Below are 8,120 nucleotides of genomic sequence, written 5' to 3'. Positions count from 1 at the left end.
AAGTGTCCTCAGTACCTTCCTTCTACTCAAAGGTAGATTGACCACTCAAGCATTAGTTTAACTCTTGTCGAGAAGCAAAGGTTGGCTTAATGCACAGTTACAAGTATTCAAACTTATACAACATCTTTCACTTTGAAATATTCCTTCACGCAATCAACTGGTGCATTTACGGACAAATGCTGCAGCAATTACACAACATGATAGCCTAATGACTGAGGTGAATGATTGAGGCAAGATGTTGATTGGACAAAGTCACATGGTGGGACAGGTAATAAAGTCATTTGCCCAACAAAAGACATCTCTTAAACTGCTGCCCTCCCTTGGTGCTGTAAAGTAGCTACTCAGTGAGTCTCTCAATCTTCCCCTTTAACATTGAAGGCAAGAGTGCCCCTTACTTTTAAAAGCTGTTCCCTTGTTCTAGTCTCAAGTGGGAGCATCCCAGAAAGGGAACATCCCTTCAGTATTCACCTTTTCTAAGCCTGGATAGAGGAGAAAGTGAGGACTGCAGATGCTGGAGATCAGAGCTGAAAATGTGTTGCTGGAAAAGCGCAGCAGGTCAGGCAGCATCCAAGGAGCAGGAGAATCGACGTTTCGGGCATGAGCCCTTCTTCAGGAATGAGGGAAGAAGGGCTCATGCCCGAAATGTCGATTCTCCTGCTCCTTGGATGCTGCCTGACCTGCTGTGCTTTTCCAGCAACACATTTTGAGCTCTTAAGCCTGGATAGATACAGGCCCAGCCTATCCAAAGCTCCGTCATGTCCATACCAAGTATCAGTATCTTTGAACTATTTCTAATGTATTAGGGTGGCAAATGTTATTCTTTTGTTCAAGTAAGGGAATAGGGATAACCCTGGGAATTACAGACCAGTCAGTGTTACATCGGTGGTGGCCAAATTATTGGAGAGGTTTCTGAGACCCAGGAGTTATGATTATTTGGAAAAGCATAGCTTGCTAAGATAGTCAGCATGGCTTTACTAGGGGCAGGTCATACCTCACAAGCCTTACTAAATTCTGTGAGGAAGTGACAAAACACTTTGATGAAGGTAGAGCAGTGGATGTGTTGTATATGGATTTTACCAAAACATTTAGTAAGGTTCCCCATGGTAGGCTCATTCATAAACTATGGAGGTATGGGATACAGGGAAATCGAGCTGTCTGTATACAAAATTGGCTGGCCCATAGAAGACGGAGGGTTGTAATTGATGGAAAGTATTCAGCCTGGAACTCGGTGACCAGTGGTATTCTGCAGGGATTGGTTCTAGGATCGTTGATCTTTATGATTTTTATAAATGACTTGGATGAAGAAATGGAAGGGTGGGTTAGTAAGTTTGCCGATGACACAAAGGTTGGTGGAGTTGTGGATAGTGTGGAGGGCTCTAGGAGGTTGCAACGGGACATGGAAAGGATACAGAGCTGGGCTGAGAAGTGGCAGTTGGAGTTCAACCTGGAAAAATGTGAAGTGATTCATTATGGAAAGTCAAATTTGAATGCAGATTACAGGGTTAAAGACAGGATTCCTGGCAGTGTGGAGGAATAGCGGGGTCTTGGTGTGCAGGTACATAGATCCCTCAAAGTTGCCTCAAAGGTGATAATCAAAATGTGTGGTTCTGGAAAAGCAAAACAGGTCAGGTAGCATCTGAGGAGCAGGAGAATTGATGTTTCGGGCATGAGCCCTTCATCAGGAATGGCTACATATCCTACATTTTACTATCATCCATTGGCCTATCCAACAGTCACTTAAATGTCTGTAATTTATCTGACTTTACTATCATTACTAGCAGTGCATTCCACGCATCTACCACTCTCTGTGTAAAAAACAACACTCTCTGATATCTAAACCTTCTTCCAATCATCTTAAAATTATGCCCCCTCATGATTAATGCCCCAAGTTGATAGGGTTGTTAAGAAGGCATATGGTGTGTTGGCTTTCACTCGCAGGAGGATTGAGTTTAAGAGCTGTGAGATTATGCTGCAGCTCTATAGAGCCCTGGTTAGACTACACTTGGAATATTGTGTTTAGTTCTGGTCGCCTCACTAGAGGAAGAATGTGGAAGCTTCAGAGACGGTGCAGAGGAAATTTATCAGGATGCTGCCCGGACTGGAGGGCATGTTTTATGAAGAAAGGTTGAGGGAGCGAGGGCTTTTCTCATTGAAGTGAAGAAGGATGAGAGGTGGCGTGATAGAGGTGTATAAGATGATGAGAGGCATAGATAGAGTGGATAGCTAGAGACCTTTTCACAGTGTGGGAAATGGCTATCACAAGGGAGCATAATTTTAAGGTGATTGAAGGAAGGTTGAGGGGAGATATCAGAGAGTGGTGTTCTTTACACAGAGAGTGGCGGGTGTGTGTAATGCACTGCCAGCGATGGTAGTAGAGTCAGGTACATTAGGAACATTTAAGCCACTCTTGGATAGGCACGTGGATGATAGTAAAATGTAGGATACGTAGGTTAGTCTGATCTTGGAGTAGGATAAAAAGTCGGCACAACATTGAGGGCTGAAGGGCCCGTACTGTGCTGTACTGTTCTGTGTTCTATGTGCTACGTATTGACATTTTCTCTTACATAAGGAGACTGTAGACATTACTCCAGATGGAGTCTCACCAAAGCCTTGTACAACTCTTAGAAATACCCCTACTTACATATTACATTCCCCTTGCAATAAATTACAACATCCCATTTGCCATCCTCATCACTAAGGTGAGAGGAGAAAGATTTAAAAGGGACCTGAGAGGCAACTCTTTTACGTAAAGGGTGATGCATGTCTGGAATGAGCAGCTAGAGGAAAGAGTGGAGGCTGGGACAATTACAGCTTTTAAAAGGCACCTGGATGGGTACTTGAATCGGAGGGGTTTAGAGGGATATAGACCAAATGCTGGCAAATGGGACAAGGCTAGACTGGGATGCCTGGTCAGCATGGACAAATTGGACCAAAAGGTCTGTTTCCATGCTGCATGGCTATGAGTTGCCATGACTTTTGAAAAATCATGTTACACTCCACTTTCCATGGTGATAAGATTTTACCACTCAATGAGTAAAGACATTTCTCCTGAATGTGCAGTTTGATCAGTTGGTGGTTCTCCTTTATTGTTAGGCTTTGGTTTTGGTGTCGTCCACAAGTGGAAACATTTCTACATTTATCTTACAAGAAAATCTCTCTTTAGTTGGCAGTGCTCAATACCAACACAGAAAAGGAAGTGAAAACAGATGGAATGTGTTATGGCATGGGCGGCACAGTAGTTCAGTGGTTAATACTGCTGCCCCATGACGCCAGTGACCAGGCTTTGATTCCACCCTCAGGCAACTGCCTGTTTGCAGCTTACACATTCTCTGTGTCTGTGTGGGTTAGATCTGGCTTCTTCCCACAGTCCAACAGTGTGCAGGTTAGCTGGATTGGCCATGCTAAGTTGCCCATTGTGTCCATGGGCGTGGAGGCTAGATAGGTCAGCCCTGGAAAATGCAGGGTGACAGGGATAGGGTGGGGTCTGGATGGGATGCACTTTTTCGGATCTTGTTGGGCTGAATGGCCTGTGTCCACATTGAAGGAATTCAATGATTACATTCCTTGGACTCTTTGTGAATCTGTGTCCACAATTTTGTTGAACCTATTCTAAAGCGAATCTGAAGCCAGCCCTTCTGTTTTAAAAGGAGCTAAAGACAGCGCAAACTGATTATTCTGGCAATCTATCCCATGCACGTACTTGCAATCTGAGACTTGGAGAGGTTGATCTGTCTGGCCTCAATATTTAATACAAACAAGAGCTATTTCCTCATCCTGCTGCGAACTCTGGGCAAGATGAAACCTTCATGTACATCGCGTGCAGATGTGCTCCGAGGAGTAAAATAACAGATTGCAGGCTCACCCCTTGCCTGTGGAGATAAAGACCCCTTGCTGGGTTTGTGTGGAACTGAGCTATGACGATCACTGCAGTCCCACGGTCAATGCGGAACTTCAGTTATCAATCGGGAATGATTTCTCCTGAGAGTTGGGGGTGTAAACACTATCAGTGAGGTCACTAAGCAGAGGTCAACAAATTCAGTGCCAATTACCAGAGGCGGTATGAGGATAATTCATTTTTCGTTTGTATGCAATGAGTTGTATCGGGCTTGAATGTGCTGCCTGTCAGGGTGTAGTGTCAGAGGACTCAATAATAACTTTCAAAGGGGAATTGAATAATTGTTTGAAAAGGAAATATTGACAACTCCAGGGAGAAAAAAAGAAACAGCCCGAGACTAATTTGGTAGCTCTTTTCAAGACGCAGCACAGGCTCGATGGGCTGAACAGCCTCTTTCTCTGCTTTATCATTCCATGAGAAGCGGAATGTGAATCATAGAATCCCTTCAGGGTGGAAACAGGCCATTCAGCCCATACCGACCCTCTGGAGACCATTCCACCCAGACTCCCCCACCCACCCCCACCCCCCATGTTTCCCATGCTTCCTGCACATCCCTGAACACTATGGGCAATTTTAGTCTGGATATCTTTGGGCTGTGGGAGGAAACCAAAGGAAACCCACACAGACGTGGGGAGAACAGCACATTCCACACAGCCAATCAACCAAGCCTGTGAGCCGAACCTGGGTCTCTGGCGCTGTGAGGCAGCAGTGCCAACCACTAAGCCACTGTGCTACCCTAAATCAATCAGGATTACAACTGATAAAGTGGGAGGGGTGGGGGCTAGGTTTGCCTTTTATCCACCAAGGCTAGATAGTGGGAAATGGAAAGTGAGGTGCGTTGTACCCCACCTTTCTAATGACTATCCAAATCAGCCCCATTAAAAAAAAATGCACAATCCGCAAGGAGCTGCCATCTGGTGAAGGCATCCTGCCGATTGCTGGCAGTGTGAAAGGAAGGAACACCTGACTGAGACTAGGGGGATAAAAGAGAATGAGAAGGAAAATCAAATCAAGCTGCATATTGTAAAGTGGCAGCTTGCTGTGACTTCATCCTTGTTGACCAGATTACTTCAACAGCAACCACACATTCTCCTGCGGCTGCTCTGAGTTAGGTTCTGTTCACTTGATAGTGTGGGATGAAGGATCACAGAATTGGCATGTAATGCCATGTCAGTTGAGCTGGACCCCATAATGACACAGACTGAGTATAAATAGCAACGTCTAGGAGCTTTGTAACTCCATTTACATGAGAGATGTTCAAGTAATACAATTATATCCGTTGCTGTCATTCCCAGTGTAGGGGAAAGAATTGACTATATCAAATGTATTTTGGAAATGGAGTGATAGCAATGTTCAGCCAGGGTTTAGATATTATTATTTTAATGGTGATAACCTGTTTAATTTATTCATTCACTCATTCATTAATGGCTTGCCACTTCTGTTAACCCAAACTAACTGAAGAAAGGCTCAAATTTGGATGTGCTATCGAATTAAAATGATGATAGCTATGTCCCTGGGCATAACCACTGACTCACCAGCACAAAGGAGACCACTCAGCCTCCAATCTTGTACTAACACTTTGAAATGAGATAACCAATAGGGCATGGGAAACAAGGCCCTCTTGGACAAGAGGATGGTCAGAAATAGACTTGGGTTATGCATCAGGTCCAGGTCTTGCTGTGTAATCTCTTGTCCCTCATGTCATATTTAAAAATGTTGCCAGCAGGAAAAATGAAACCATAATGGGACAGAAGCTTGTTTTTGTGTGGGTAAATATCAACACTCTGTAGTGTCCTGGGCTGTGAGTCACATGGGCTAGCAATCCTATCCCACTTTCTATGTGAAGGGCCTGCCCTGTACTACTCCTCCCATGATGAATACACTCCTGCCTCAGGATTGGTCAAAGACAGCAACAAGGCACAATGAGAGGCTAAAGTTACTCAGAGTTCACCAGGTGGGCACAAACCATTTGGGAGATGCAAATCTGGTACCACACGAATATCAGAACTCCATCGCCCTTCATACTTTCTCTCAGCAGAGATTTTTCAAGGCCAAGCTAGCAGTGGCTTCAAATTGATCTCTCAACTAACTTGGATAATGTCTGGGAGCAACGTGTTTTGGAGGATGAATATTTTGAAGACTATGAAGCAGTCATGGTGTGAGTATGTGTCTGTCTGTATGTGTTTGTGTGTGTATGTGTCTGCCTGTATGTGTTTGTGTGTATATGTGTCGGTCGGTGTGTGTTTGTGTGTATATGTATATGTATGTATTTGTGTGTGTATGTGTCTGTCTGTATGTGTTTGTGTCTGTCTGTATGTGTTTGTGTATATATGTGTCGGTCAGTGTGTGTTTGTGTGTATATGTGTCTGTATGTATATGTGTGTATGTGTCTGTCTGTATGTGTTTTTGTGTGTGTATGTGTCTGTCTGTATGTGTTTGTATGTATATGTGTCTGTCTGTATGTGTTTGTGTGTGTGTATATGTGTCTGTATGTATTTGTGTGTGTATGTGTCTGTCTGTATGTGTTTGTGTGTGTATGTGTCTGTATGTGTTTGTGTGTATATGTGTCGTTCGGTGTGTGTTTGTGTGTATATTTGTCTGTATGTGTTTGTGTGTATATGTGTCTGTCTGTATGTATTTGTGTGTGTATATGTGTCTGTATGTATTTGTGTGTGTGTGTCTGTCTGTATGTGTTTGTGTGCGCATGTGCCTGTCTGTGTATGTTTGTGTGTATATGTGTCTGTCTGTATGTGTTTGTATGTATATGTGTCTGTCTGTATGTGTTTGTGTGTGTATATGTGTCTGTATGTATTTGTGTGTGTGTATGTCTGTCTGTATGTGTTTGTGTGTGTGCATGTGTCTGTCTGTATGTGTTTGTGGGTGTATGTGTCTGTATATGTTTGTGTGTGTATTTGTGTATGTATGTATTTGTGTGTGTATGTGTCTGTTTGTGTGTATATGTGTCTGTCTGCATGTATTTGTATGTATATGTGTCTGTCTGTGTGTGTATATGTGTCTGTATGTATTTGTGTGTGCATGTGTCTATCTGTATGTGTTTGTGTGTGTGTATGTGTCTGTATGTGTTTGTGTGTGTATATGTGTCTGTATGTATTTGTGTCTATGTGTCTGTCTGTATGTGTTTGTGTGTGTATGTGTGTCTGTCTGTATGTGATTGTGTGTGTTGTGTCTGTCTGTATGCGTTTGTGTGTGTATGTGTCGTGTATGTGTCTGTCTGTATGTGTTTGCATGTATATGTGTCTGTCTGTATGTGTTTGTGTGTGTATACATGTCAGTATGTATTTGTGTGTGCATGTGTCTGTCTGTATGTGTTTATGTGTGTATATATGTCTGTATGTATTTGTGTCTGTATGTGTTTGTGTATATATGTGTCTGTATGTGTGTGTGTGTATGTGTCTGTCTGTGTGTGTGTATATGTGTCTGTCTGTATGTGTTTGTGTGTATATGTGTCTGTATGTGTTTGTATGTGTATATGTGTCTATCTGTATGTGTGTGTGTGTATATATGTGTCTGTCTGTCTTTGTTTGTGTGTGTATATGTGTATGTATGTGTTTGTATGTGTATATGTGTCTATCTGTATGTGTGTGTGTGTATATGTGTCTGTCTGTATGTGTTTGTGTGTGTATATGTGTATGTATGTATTTGTATGTAAGTGTCTGTCTGTATGTGTTTGTATGTATATGTGTCAGTATGTGTTTGCATGTATATATGTCTGTCTGTATGTGTTTGTGTGAGTATATGTGTATGTATGTGTTTGTGCGTGTATGTGTCTGTCTGTATGTGTTTGTGTGTGTATGTGTCAGTGTGTGTTTGTGTGTATATGTGTCTGTCTGTATGTGTTTGTATGTATGTGTGTCTGTCGGTATGTGTTTATGTGTGTATATGTGTCTGTCTGTATGTGTGTGTATGTAACTGTCTGTATGTGTTTGTGTGTGTATGTGTGTCTGTCTGTATGATTTTGTGTGTATATGTGTATGTATATATTTGTGCGTGCATGTGTCTGTCTGTATGTGTTTGTGTGTGTATGTGTCTGTCTGTATGTGTTTGTATATATATGTGCCTGTCTGTATGTGTTTGTGTGTGTATATGTGTCTGTATGTATTTGTGTGTGTATGTGTCTGTCTGTATGTGTTTGTGTGTGTATGTGTCTGTCTGTATGTGTTTGTGTATGTATGTATTTGTGCATGTATGTGTCTGTCTGTATGTG

This window comes from Chiloscyllium punctatum, chromosome 39, assembly GCF_047496795.1.
Source record: "Chiloscyllium punctatum isolate Juve2018m chromosome 39, sChiPun1.3, whole genome shotgun sequence".
Lineage (NCBI taxonomy): Eukaryota > Metazoa > Chordata > Chondrichthyes > Orectolobiformes > Hemiscylliidae > Chiloscyllium > Chiloscyllium punctatum.
Note: the sequence above shows the minus strand (reverse complement) of the source record.